The sequence below is a fragment of the Gopherus flavomarginatus genome, chromosome 1 (assembly GCF_025201925.1).
Source record: "Gopherus flavomarginatus isolate rGopFla2 chromosome 1, rGopFla2.mat.asm, whole genome shotgun sequence".
Taxonomy (NCBI): Eukaryota; Metazoa; Chordata; order Testudines; family Testudinidae; genus Gopherus; species Gopherus flavomarginatus.
Genome location: NC_066617.1, coordinates 142,134,910 through 142,148,363, shown reverse-complemented (window position 1 = coordinate 142,148,363; position 13,454 = coordinate 142,134,910). Strand labels below are relative to the sequence as shown.

The following is a 13,454-nucleotide window of genomic DNA, read 5'->3' as shown; positions in this document are numbered from 1 at the left end:
CCTGCGGATGCGGCAGGTAAACAAACCAGCCCAGACTGCCAGGGACTTTCCCTGAACAAGTGGCAGCCCGACTTTGAGAAGCACTGGTCTAGGAGGTTCGAGGAAAATGTAGTTCTCAGAAAGTCTGGAATGTTCCACGAGATTCTACAAAGATCCAGAGCATTCTAGGAGGTTAGTGAAAAATGAATCCACATATGGAATACCTGAAACAAACATTCTATTTTCCCTTTTGTTGCTAACAACAAAAACAACACCCTGAGCCTGGCACCCCCGCAAGCCTGGCATCCCAAGTGGCTGCCTGGGTCACCTGCCCCTAAATCAGGCCCTGCCTGCAGAAGTGGTTCTGCATTCAGACCTTTGCACCAAAAAGGAGATGGCCTTGGTCTGCTCTTTTTACAATGTAGCAGAAGAAGCAGAGTGTGTAATCCATATTTCTTCAAGAGCAGCCTGAACCGCTGATGCCAATCTACAGCAGTGTAACCACAGCTCTAAAGAAGGAACTTCTGGGGAAGCTCTTAAGAGGCTAGTTGGCTAGAGAGCAACCACAGTCCTTAACAACAGTCTGGTCAGTCAGCTCGCTCTACATCTGCTCAGACTTCTGGACACATCTAATTCAGATATTCAGGCACACTCCAAGACTTAACACAATTATTAACATAATCATTTCCACATTAAGAATATGTCATCTCATGAGCATAGTCACTCAGATTTGTTCCCTGTCCTTACAGATCTCAGTTAATGTCTCCTGGCCAGAAAAAAATCTTCACAAGGACATTTAGAGAAGTAAAATAAAGGTCTCATGAAAGTGCAGACCCACTGAGAATATGACACTGTCTCATTCCTGTTCTTCATGCACGGATAGGTTCATACTATCTGGAATGATCTTAGTCTGGGCTGAATAAGGGAAAGACAAGTTCACTTATAGCATGGAATACTGATAGACAGTATCTGTGAGGTGTTGGGAAATTTTATGGTAATAGGGAGGAAGGTGTTCAAGGGTTTGAAAAGAAAAATAGCAGCATATTTTGGGGCTGTCCTGTGATGCAGTAAGCAATTTTTTACTGAGCCAAATTCTGCTGTCCCTTAAATGAGGGCAGAATCTAGCATGCTCTGACTCTTCCTCTCATTTTTAAGGTCTCATTGAGAGAGACCGAGCACGCTACTTTCTTGATGCCTGCAGTTTTACAAGTCAGTTAGAAAACCAAGATGTGGGCCTCGATTCAACAGAACACTTCAGGAAGTGAGCTTAAAGTTAAATAAATGCTTAAGTGCTTTGCTCAATTATTGGGACACACTGGGCAAAGAGCTGCTTCTTGCAACTCTTTCTGAAAGAGGCCAGGTTCATGCCTAATGGCATTTCCAATAGCACAGACTGATACCAAAAAAGCTCATCTAATGACTTAAATAAGGGATTCTACAATGGAAGAAAAGTAACTTTCAAATCAGTTTTATGCCTTTTTACTCTTAGTTTTTGGGACATAACCCCACAACAGCTTAAGTATTTAAACAGGTTTTACAGAGCCTCATTGAGATGTTTTATTATAAGGGTAGCCTTGCCTCAAAATGATGGGCCTGATTCTCCTCTCACTTCAGTCAGAATGAGGATCAAATCCATTGAAGTCAATTGAGTTACAATGGTACGAGGAAAATCTGGCCAATGCAGTTCTGCTGCCAGTGAATCTTGATGACAAAAGCTTTTCCAAACGTAAGATGGTCTCTTTTCTTGTCAGGTAATACTACTCAGTTGTAATTGACTACAAGATACATCTGACATTTCGCTCCTAAATTATGCATAAACCTGGTGTTAGCTCATTGCTTAGTGTTACATAAGAACATAAGAAAGGCCAGACTGGGTCAGACCAAAGGTCCATCTAGCCCAGTATCCTGTCTTTCGACAGTGGCCAAGGCCAGGTGCCCCAGAGGCAATAAACAGAACTGGTAATCATCAAGTAATCCATCCCGTCACCCATTCCCAGCTTCTGGCAAACAGGCTAGGGACACAATTGTTGTGAATTACAAAACTTTAACTATGTGAAAGAAATGAACCTCAAATCTTTTTAAATTCCATTCTCCATTATTTTTGTTTTGTTGCATAACCCATTCTAAGAGAAGAAGTGTCAGGAATTTGGGTCTTGATCAAGTGTAGATGAAAGCTCCTAACTATTAATTTTGGGACATACAGTGTCATGCATTTGCACTTAGTAGTTTAAGATCACAGAGTTTTATACCATATTAACAATGAGATTTAAAATAGCCTCATAGACTTTAAGGCCAGAAGGTGCCATCATGATAATCTAGTGTGACCTCCTGCACATTGCAGGCCACAGAACCTCATGTACCCACTCCTATAATAGACTCCTAACCTCTGGCTGAGTTACTGAAGTCCAAAATCATGATTTAAAGACTTCAAGCGACAGAGACTCTACCATTTATACTAGTTTGACCTGCAAGTGACCCATGATACAGGCTGCAGAGGAAGGCGAAAAAAACACACAGTCTTTGCCAATCTGACCAAGGGGAAAATTCCTTCATAACCCCAAATATGGTAATCATTTAGATCCTGAGCTTGTGGACAAGACCCACCAGCCAGATACCTGGGAAAAGAATTCTCTGTAGTAACTCAGAACCCTTCTCCTCTAGTGTCCCAGTCACTTCTTTCATTTTTTTCCCTATTGTTCATCTTGTCAGGTAATACTACTCAGTTGTAATTGACTACAAGATACATCTGACATTTCACTCCTGGTCAGCCTTCGTCAGCCACTTTGCTGACCCTAAGCTAGATAAAAACCAGCTCTTTACTAGCAATACAACACTTACATTTTAATTAAGCACGTGTAAATGAAAATCTAGAAGATAAAAATAAATCCAGTCTCCTTATCTGTAGATTTCTATATGCAGACTATCCAACGGATCAGGGGATAATTAAAGGGTCTCTTTGATTCTCTGGAAGAAATAAAGCTCTTCATTCCCTGCTCTGGGAAATAAAACAAATTTAGCAAGCTCTATTTTAAGCGTACGTCTTTAGAGACACCAGGCAAACTAATCCTATTGGCATGGATTTTCACTGGTGTAAGTGATTAAACTTTAACCTGGAATTTAGTGAACCATTTATTTGATATATGAAAGATCAGAGAAAGCTCTGGATAGTGAACAGGTGTGAAAAGTAGTAAAAATGTATTTTAGTCACTAAACTGAGGAGATGTGCCTCTCAACACATAAGGGGAGCAGGAGGTCTGTTTGGTAACAAGATGCTATTTTTACATAGTCACTAGTCAGAAGAGAATCACGCTTTAAAAATCTAGAAAAAACAACTATTACAAAATTATGAAATCAGTTAGAGATATTAATAACTCACATCCACTAAAATGCATTTGTCATAAGAAAACTGTCCTCAGAGCAACGAGTTTATTAACTAACAGACAATTATGCGCCATGATTTGTCATTTCAAATGTATTACACATTGTACAGCATTTGGAATGATGTGAAGATTTCGGTATTTTTGATCAGCAGTTCTTCAACGGTGAAATCACAGGTTTTAAAGGGGTAAAGAGACAGAGCAAAATATCCCTGTCTGTGAATTAAGAGTTGCATGTTTGCATGATAGTATGTGAGGATGGGCAGTTATAAGAGTCTGAAATAAAACAGGCAGCCTATTACAAAAGCCACTTGATTCACCTTTCCAAAGGAAGCTCAGTTAGAAAATGTACCTTTCAATCATGTTTAGCAAAGCAAGAATGGGATTCTGTTATATCAAGATGTATGGCCCAAGCCCAGACAGTGATAATTAGCCAAAAGGTTAATTCCTGGATGAGCTCATTCAAAGATGTCCAATAGTTGGACTACTGGCTTTTGTCAGAAGATGATACTATATACCGACTAGACAGTGCATGGGAGATTAAACAAGCATAATCAAACGTGTCAAAAAAGTTACATTGGCAGCGGAGATACTGCAGAATAGAGAGGTCAGTTTGCTAAAATAATACAGATTTCCTTTTAAATTAAAAAACAAACAACAAAGACTTCAGATTAGATCTTGTGATTCTCTGGCCATTGATCACTACTGATTCTGTGTGACTAACCTGATGTGACTGTCAAATTTAAAAGTGAACAGAGAATTTTTTTTTCTAATATTCTGCAGTATAAACATTTTTTCTTTTTAAAAAAGGATGTTGAAACAACATATAGAACTGCATTGGGGCAAATAATGAATACTCATGGGGCAGGAATACAAACAGGTCAAAACACATAGGTATATGCACTGGGCCAAACAGTTAATATATGCAGAACTGTGTTGTTTTTATTAGTGCACAGACTGGTATTAATTTCACATTTAACAGAAATCACAGGGGGGGAAAATGTGTTCCCTCTTTCAGAGCACCAGAAAACAATCAATAGTTATTTATATGGCTTTCTGCCAGCTGATCCCTTTAAACCAACAGATACTCAAGGCAGGACATTACAGTACTGCATATAGAGCCCCATATTCTGTTTTAGGAAGCTGCATGCTTTACAGCTGCTGTAAAACTTGCAATGTGGTTTTTTAATTACCTTATAGAACATTAGGTTTTATAAACCCCCAAAAGCAAACATCCCAGTTAAGACTTTATGCACCTCTATTGAGAATCATAAATGCAACAAATATGAAGTGCTTCACCGCAAGAAGAAATAAAAACAAAATGTTTACAGACTTTATAATAGAAACAGGTTGCTGGATTACTACAGAGGACAGTCTGGCTTGGTATAACACTAATAATAAATATCAAAACACTCTAATCTGTATTATCTTTCATGTGTGGCTCTCTAAGCTTTTAAAAAACCTTGACTAAGTAAGCTTTCCAGAAACACTTGTGAAGTATTGCAAGTCATTTTACAGATGGGCAAACTGAGGCACAAAGTAGTTAAGTGCCTTGACCAAAATCAAATATTGAGTCAGCAGCAGAGGGAGAGAAAAAACCTGAGAGTCCTAAATCCCACACCTCTGCTAATCAGGAGACTACAGTCCTTCCCCAACCGGGCAAAATAGGTGGCATGACAAAAGGGAGAAAGTCAAATTCAATTTTTATTAAAAGACTCTACTGCAAACTATTTAAAAAGAGCTTGTCTTTTTAATGGAGTTTGTTTAGTCAATATCTCTCCGTTGATTGAAAAGAAAAGCTATCTTTCCCTAATCACATTTTAATTTTTCATGTAGAAAACACGTATTCCTGTACAGCAGAAACCAATGTGTTTCCCTTCCTTTATACCCTTCTGCTTGCCCTAAGTGTCAGTGGAGCCTGATTGAGTACACCTGATTATCCAAAGCCTTGTTCTGATTGACTGATGGTGCATGGTTGTAACATTACCAGGAAAGCCATAACAGCCAGTGGTGTATAACGGGACTTCACCACAAAAAATATGCATCTCCATCTCTAGGTCCATTATTTTATATCATTTGAAAGGAAATAGGATGGAGACATTTCTTGTATGTTTCTCATAATATCATTTTAACCCATTTTCTATCATTTTCTGTTTTATAAAAATACTATCCCCCTAACATTCAAGAAATTGAACTAGAAGCCTTAATGCAGGGAAAATAACTCTGTTTATACAGTGCCTAGCACAGCCCTGACCTGGCTAAGGCCTCTAGGTGCTATTGCAATATATATTCCTAGGGGAATTCTGCACCCCAAAAAATTAAAAGTCTGCACATAATATTTTAAAATTCTGCAAATTTTGTCTGTCAAAATAACACTACATAATAACGCCAGTTTCATTTATTTTGATAATTTATTTGAAAATTCCTGTCAGCAAGTTTGTCTTGCAGACACACACAAAATTTCCCCCAGGAATAGAAAGTTAAAGAAACCCCGATGACAACCCAGTTCCTGTTTGTCTGCCCCTTCCCCCCAGAGCACCCCTGGCCCAGATACCCACACCCTGTCATAAACAGATAGCTAAGGGTTAATGTTCTTTTACCTGTAAAGGGGTAACAACAGTAACCTGAAACACCTGACTATAGGACCAATCAGGAAACAAGACTTTTTCAAATCAGGGTGGAGGGAAGTTTTGGGTGTGAGTCCTTTGTTCTTGGTCTGTTCCCTCTCTTGGCTCTGAGAGTGATTTTTCTATCTCCTGGCTTTCTAATTTTCTGTTTCCAAGTTGTAAGTACAAGGATAGTAAGACAATAGGTTTATATGGTTTTCTTTTGTATTTACATGTGTGTAGTTGCTGGAATGTGTTAAATTGTATTCTTTTGGAATAAGGCTGTTTATTCACTTTTTTTCTTAAGCAATTGACCCTGTATATTGTCACCGTTATACAGAGACTATTTTTAATGTCTTTTTCTTTCCTTTTTATATAAAGCTTTCTTTTTAAGACCTGTTGGAGTTTTTCTTTAGTGGGGACTCCAGGGAATTGAGTCTGCAGCTCACCAGGGAATTGGTGGGAGGAAGAAGTCAGGGGGAAAATCTCTTTGTGTTAGATTTACTAAGCCTGACTTTGCATACCCTCTGGGTGAGGGGGAAGAGAGATTAGATCTCTCGGTACTTGTGTTTCCAGGACTGGAAGCAGGGAATCTCCTAGGGTCGTCCAGGGAGGGGAGCCTGGCAGGAAGTAATAAGGAAACCAGGGGAGGGGATTATTTCCGTTTGTTGTAAGACTCAAGGCATCTGAGTCTTGAGGTCCCCCAGGGAAGGTTTTGGGGAGACTACAGTGAGCTAGGCACTGCATAATTCCTGGCTGGTGGCAGCAATTACCAGGTCCAAGCTGGTAACTAAGCTTGGAGGTTTTCATGCTAACACCCATATTTTGGACGCTAAGGTCCAGATCTGGGAAGAAATGTTATAACACACCCCTCCCCCACAGAGCCCAGCCGCAGGGCCCCCCTTGTCCAGATACCTGCACCCCTTTCTCCTTCTGGATCCCTGGGCTCTGGGGGGGAACAGCCTGATGCTCAGTCTCAGGCTTGCGGAGTTTCCTGTCCATCACTATCTCCTTCCCTCAGGGCATGTGGGGAATAGCAGCTGACAAGAACCCTCTATCTCCCTCCCCTTCTCCCTGGCAGTGTCTTCTATGTGAAAGCTGGGCTCTGCCAGGTCCAGTGGCCCCTAGTGGCAGCTGGGAGCACTGCAGCCAATTTCTGTGGGGGGGAAAGGAAATTCTGCACGCACAACATTCATTTCTGCAAAACTCTGCATTCATTTCTGCAAAATTCTGCATCTGGAGTAAATACAGATGTTAAATAACAACAATAGGGCTTAAAGCAAGTTGAAAAGGGCCAGAAAAGGAGAGCTGCAGATATAAATTGCAAATATGTTAAAAAAAATTCTACAAAAATGTCCTCTTATTAGTTTGTGCTGTGTTGTGGCAGAGATGTGGCTCTGAGAGCCTTGGGAATCGATTTATTTTCCCATTTAAACACAAAGGGTGATAGCCTGACTCCACCGATGTCAGTGGAGCCCAAGTTTCACCTAAATGCTGTCTCAAAAGCAGAACTAGGAAGCAAGGCAACATCACCTGGAAAACAACCCAAAATAACTGTCTATTCAGGGCACTTTGCTGGAAATGGTTACCACCACTGAATAGCACCAGCATGTACGTGAAGAGCAAGATTGGGTGTTGCAAGGGAAATCCAGGCAGCATGCTCCACTAGGACTTTTTTTTTTAAACACACCAACTACCTGACATCCGATGCATTCAAAGGCAAAGCATTGGCTTTTCAGAATCAGTGTTAAGTTCCTTTTGGCAGGGAAGATCTAGTGATGCCCAAAAATGGGGTGATTCCACTGGAAGTGGGGGAATCACCCAATCTTCCCTTCCTTCTGAAGGTGGAGTATTAGAAAGAGGCTCTTGCAAGTCTTCCCTTCCCACCCCCTCACCCCAGAGCTCTCTCCAGCACATCATGAGAGGGCTGGACTAATAGGAATAGAAGTTGAAAAGGAAAAAAACACTTTAAAACTGCCACTCATCTTTCACACAAGCCTTTCCTTGCTGCCTCCCTTCTTCTCATCCGCCCCCTAAATTTGCCCTTTTCAATCAAGAAACTCAGTTCAGAGCCTTAATACCACTCCTAGTTCAGCTTCCTACACTTAAGCAGCCCAGGAGATTGTCTAGTCGGGTGGCCTGGGCTGGAAAGCACCAGTTTGTCTTTTGAAGTGCTGCTGCAGAAGTGCTAGCAAGCAGGACTTCAAACAGAAATGGCTCTTCCCTATGCAGCTCGGCTGCTGCACTGAGAGGAATTGACTGGAGAGCTCTATAGGGTATCATTACTGGAAGCTGAACTGCAGACTTCATCAAGTCTCATTCCAAGTTCAGTTTCTTGCTTGAAAAGGGCAGGTTTAGGTGGATGAAGGTGGGCTGGAAGCAACAGAATGGAATGGAAGGAGAGGACTTGGTTTTGGGTGTCCCGGTTTTTCGTTGCCTTTTCCCTCCTCCAACTTTATTCCACAAGCCCAGCTGCCCTTTCTAGCCATGACGGTGAAAGACAAAAGGCAATGCTGGAATCAAAGGGTGAGGTGGTGCAGGGCTCTTTATGGGGAGGCGTTTCTATCAACACTTTAAGGAACCTCATTATATTTATGGGCTGAGGTTCACAAGTGTGGCAAACCCCAAATCCACATCTGGCTTGAATGGGTTCAGTGCAAATATTTCAGACACTCTACCACAAACTGATCAACTAAATCTGGATGCAGGTTATGGATTCCCACAAACAAAGCACAGATGTATTTCTCTAGCTAGATCCATTTTATTTCAGATTAAAGAAAACAGTGATAAAAGAAAGAACAAATATGAAATCAGCTGGAGAGAGAGAGTCTCACTCTGTAACACTCTGTATCTGAAATGTAATGCAAAATGGCAGCTGCTTTATAACAGCCCTTGCAATAGGCAGTGGCAAGGAGAGGGTGGAGCAGAGACACTCCTCTATGTTTAAAGGAGCAGTAAACAGAAAACAGAACAACACTGCTTTTCATTTGCATAACTCCATAAATCAAAGTATCCAGCTGGAACACCAATGATGACAAAATTAAAATTTTACTCACAGACTCACTTAAATGCCACCTGTCAAAAATTTTACAGTACACACAATTGCATCTCTAAATAGATGCTCAGTTGCCACTTTTCCACAGGCCAGATGACTACATCTTTTTGAAAATGTAACCCTAAAATGAAGAGCCTATGGGTTCAGAAAGATTTTTTTTAAAAAGCACATTGGATAAATGGATTTTGTACTGTACCTTCAACTTCCTTCCTACTGCTGAAGAAATTTCTGTACAATAGCCGATACATATGCATCTTAAGTTTCAACACACTGTCAGATCATAGCTTGTTCCAAAAGGGTGAAATTTACCCCCAAACTGCATTGGCTTGTAAGGCCCCAATTCAGCAAACAACATACTTGAGTACATGCTTAACTTTGGGGCAAGTCACCTGCTTAATGAATTCAATGGGCCTATTTACATGCTTAAAATGAAGCATGGGTTTAAGTAATCTGAGTTAGAAAGTAGAAGCTAAAGTGATATAGAGGAGTCCATGCAGCCTGTCTGCACTGAGAGATATTTCACCTTAAACTGGCACAAAGGGACAGCCAATATTTTAAATGGTTTTGATAAATCACTCATTTGCTCTGCTGACAGCCCAGACACACAGCTCCAATTTTAACCCATGGAGCCTCAGAAACAGCATTTATGGTTCTTAATAAAACAAGAACCATTTACAACAAGTCATACCGTCTACAATCTTTTCTACGCTCAGTTATTTTATCTTAAATCATTCTGATTTAACTGTGAACGGGCTGGGGAAGGAATTTCCAGAGGCAACAGAAGCTCACAGGAAGCAGGCAAGCACAGCTGACTGAGCTGCCACTCATAGCTTGCAAGCCACTCTTAGTGCTATACAGGGTTCCTCTGTGCTTATCCCCCATCTCTTTTTGTTATTCCTGTGCTCCTGCAACACTGCTGATGTAAATTCTCCCATTAATGAGAAACATCTGATAATTGCACTGCAACATACAGTGGAAAACTAAGAAGTACTTTATCATGATTTTATTAGTGTTCTGCCACTGACATCCAAATTGACTGCTTTGGCCAGGAACACACAAGTATCAAGTTGACATCAAATACACCTGTTGTGTGTCCTACAGCTATAGATTTGAGAATGCCAGAAACATTTAACTGCCATCAACAAGCTTAACGTATAGGATGCGGAGGCGTAGGGGAATAGCAGAGGAAGCCAACCTTCTTTTATGGTAAAATGACCTTATTTTCTTAATTCAAAGAGCCACCATCAATTTGAAAGTCACATTTCAGCCTGAACATTGTTTACCCTCTATAATTCCAAGTAACACCTAAAATGGCTCTAACTGAAAAAGGTAGCAAAAATCATCATTTTAACACCCCTTCCCCCCGTTTGTTCACTTGACAGCACTCAATGCACTGTCAAAATCACTGTTCTCTTGAATGGCCAGTTATTTAGAATCTCATCCTGCAACTTTCTCAGCACATATGCAGAGACTGACCTGAATAGATACATTTGCAGGATCAGGACCTTAGTCAGTTTCTCCCTTGCATTGGCAAGGAAACAGAAAAAAGTGTATAAAGGGCATTTCTTTTAATTGAAAAATAACTGGTTATGTAAAAGAAGCTTAAAAGTAGTTATTTAAAAGAATACAGATTTAACAAAAAAATTCTATCTATAAAAACATGTTGGCAGTGTCCCCTTAAAAATAAATTTCAGATGAAGCAGTCACTGACGTTAAAGGGAGATACTTGCTCCCCTCTCAATGTACCCCTACCTAAATCTAGTCTAAATCTATATTTTTATACTGCTGTCATCATCATGGTACCCTATGAGCATATGTGTGTGTGAGGGGGGGGGGCGGAACAAAACACTCTCTCCTCTTCCTCTCCCAGCCCCCCACCAAACCCTACAGACACAGCACCAATAGAATTGCTCTGGAGTTACATCAGGATAAATGAGAGCCTACCCCTTAAAAATGGTACAGGCCTAATGCAGGGGTTCTCAAACTGGGGGGTTGGGACCCTTCAGGGGGTTGTGAGGTTATTACATAGGGGGTCACGAGCTGTCAACCTCTACCCCAAACCCCGCTTTGCCTCCAGCATTTGTAATAGTCTTAAATATATAAACAAGTGTTTTTAATTTATAAAGGGGGTCACACTCAAAGGCTTGCTGTGTGAAAGGGGTCACCAGTACAAAAGTTTGAGAACCCCTGGCCTAATGCTCATGCCAGGTGTGTGACTCTACTGAAGTTAGTGGAGTCACATCAGTGCAAGTGAAAAGACTTAATACTTTTATTTGGACATGCAGAAAGCTGAGCGTGTAAAACCCTGCATACGGAGAGGAGAAGCTAACTTCTCACATAGCCTTGCGGTTTGTAATATTTAAAATGCTTCTATTAAGACATCAATCAATGTCAGTTTTTAATGGCATTTTGAACTGCTGCTGAGGTACTGCCAGGATATCGACACCCTTTGGCTTTTCAAAGCCAGTCAGATTTAAGGATTCCTTCTAGACTTTTATCATAGAAAATATACATCTAAAGCATCAGCAGGTTACTAGTACTGTATGGAACAGGAGCTGTATCCCCAAAGGAACATTAGACAGATAACTGGTGATCCCACTTTCTAGCTGTATACATGAGAGCTGCCAACTAACATCTCACTTACTGTTGGCACAATGTTCAAAGTATGAAGAAAAACACAAGAGGATGAAGCGTTATAAGGCTGAAGTGCATTCTGAGGGGAGTAGAGGAGAAAGGTGGAGAATGCTTATCATGCTCCAAGACAGGGTACCGGAGTTTGGGAGCAGATCACAGGGGGAAGTGGGAGAACCAGGGGAAGCTTTGTACTGCCGGCAAGGCAGGCTGGAGCTGGGGTGCGCAGCTTGGAGAGGAAAAGGGGGAAGCTGGGAAGAGCCCGTATTGGCAGCACTCGTCTGCAGGAGCAGAACAGAGGAGATAAGGGCGAGCCAGGGGAACGGCTGTAACGCTGGGGAGCAGCGAATACAGGGGAGAGCAGCGAGCTCATTCAAGGCTGCAGAGTTCAGCTTTAAGTTGGGGCTGGAGGGCAGAGGGGGAAGCAGGGATAGCACAGTAACGCTGCAGCCCCAGTCTAGCCCAGGGAAGGGGAGGAGAGGGGAGCAAAGCACGGGGGGGAGGGTGTCGCTGCAGCAGGAGCGGGCACCGCACCGCCGCTGTCGGCAGCCCTCGCCGTTAGCGGCTCACACTTGCCTTCCTTCGGTTTATTCCCACCTTTCAATCTTCCCTTTCTGCACCCGACGAACTGCTAAGAAACTTCGGTCGCTCCTGGGGAACCGCTGAGGAAGATGGCCGCAGAGCAGCCTCTGCTCTCCTCCGGCGTAACCCGGCTGCTGCCCCTCCACCCTGCACCACGCCCCCCACTTACCCCGGCGCGGACCCCAACAACTACAGGGCAGGGATGCGATGGTTCCGGGAGCCCCTAGCTGCAGCCCAGGGCTCCCCCTTCCCCTCCCCTCTGAGGCCACGTGTATGCAGCCGGGACAGGACGTCTTAAAGAGGCAAAGCACCTTAGAGCTGGGGCGCTCCTCTAGTATTGCAGCACGGGCCCGATTCTCCATCCCCGCCCCCGCCTTGTCTCCTCAGTCACCCCCCTGCCCCTCTGAGTGGGCAGCACTTTTCCCGCGCTCTGCCCCGACTGCACAAGGGTGAATCAGGCCCAGTGTCTCCTGGCTAAAAGATGCAATGTCTGATCTATATGGGGTAGGGTGACCAGCCAGCAACTGTGAAAAATCCAGCCCTGGGAGGGACAGGCATCTATATAAGGCAAAATCCCAAATATTGGGACTGTCCCTATAAAATCGAGACATCTGGTCACCCTAATGTGGGGTCAGATGAAGGAAGCAGAACATCGTTCAGGAGAGGAGGAAAGCAGTGAGATAGAATATCAGGGTTGGAAGAGACCTCAGGAAGTCCATCTAGTCCAGTCCCCTACTCAAAGCAGGACCAACCCCAACTAAATCATCCCAGCCAGGGCTTTGCCAAGCCAGGCCTTAGAAACCTCTAAGAATGGCGATTCCACCACCTCACTAGGTAACCCATTCCAGTGCTTCACCACCCTCCTAGTGAAATAGTGTTTCCTAATATGGAACCTAGATCTCTCCCACCGAAACTTGAGACCATTACTTATTGTTCTGTCATCTGCCACCAGTGAGAACAGCCTAGCTCCATCCTCTTTGAAACCCCCCTTCAGATAGTTGAAAGCTGCTATCCAGGGGCGGCTCTAGACATTTCACTGCTCAAAGCATGGTGGCATGCCACAGGGGGCGGGGGGGAAGGGGGCGCTCTGCCGGTCACCGGTCCTGCTTCTCCGGTGAACCTCCTGCAGGCGTGCCTGCGGAGAGTCCGCTGGTCCCGCGGCTCCGGTGGACCTCCCGCAGGCGTGCTCCACTGAAGCCGTGGGACCAGCGAACTCTCCGCAGG

General features: G+C 43.0%; 1 protein-coding gene across 3 annotated transcripts in view; it reads right to left on the bottom strand.

The window, feature by feature from the left end:
- The window catches only part of TSPAN11 (tetraspanin 11), a 180,738-nt gene extending 168,392 nt beyond the window's left edge, over positions 1 to 12,346 (bottom strand). For all 3 annotated transcript variants that reach the window (XM_050966514.1, XM_050966518.1, XM_050966525.1), the window contains exon 1: positions 12,246 to 12,346. The gene's annotated coding sequence lies outside the window, so the exon portion shown is untranslated. The remainder of the gene's footprint in view (positions 1 to 12,245) is intronic.
- Between the last annotated feature and the right edge of the window lie 1,108 nt (positions 12,347 to 13,454).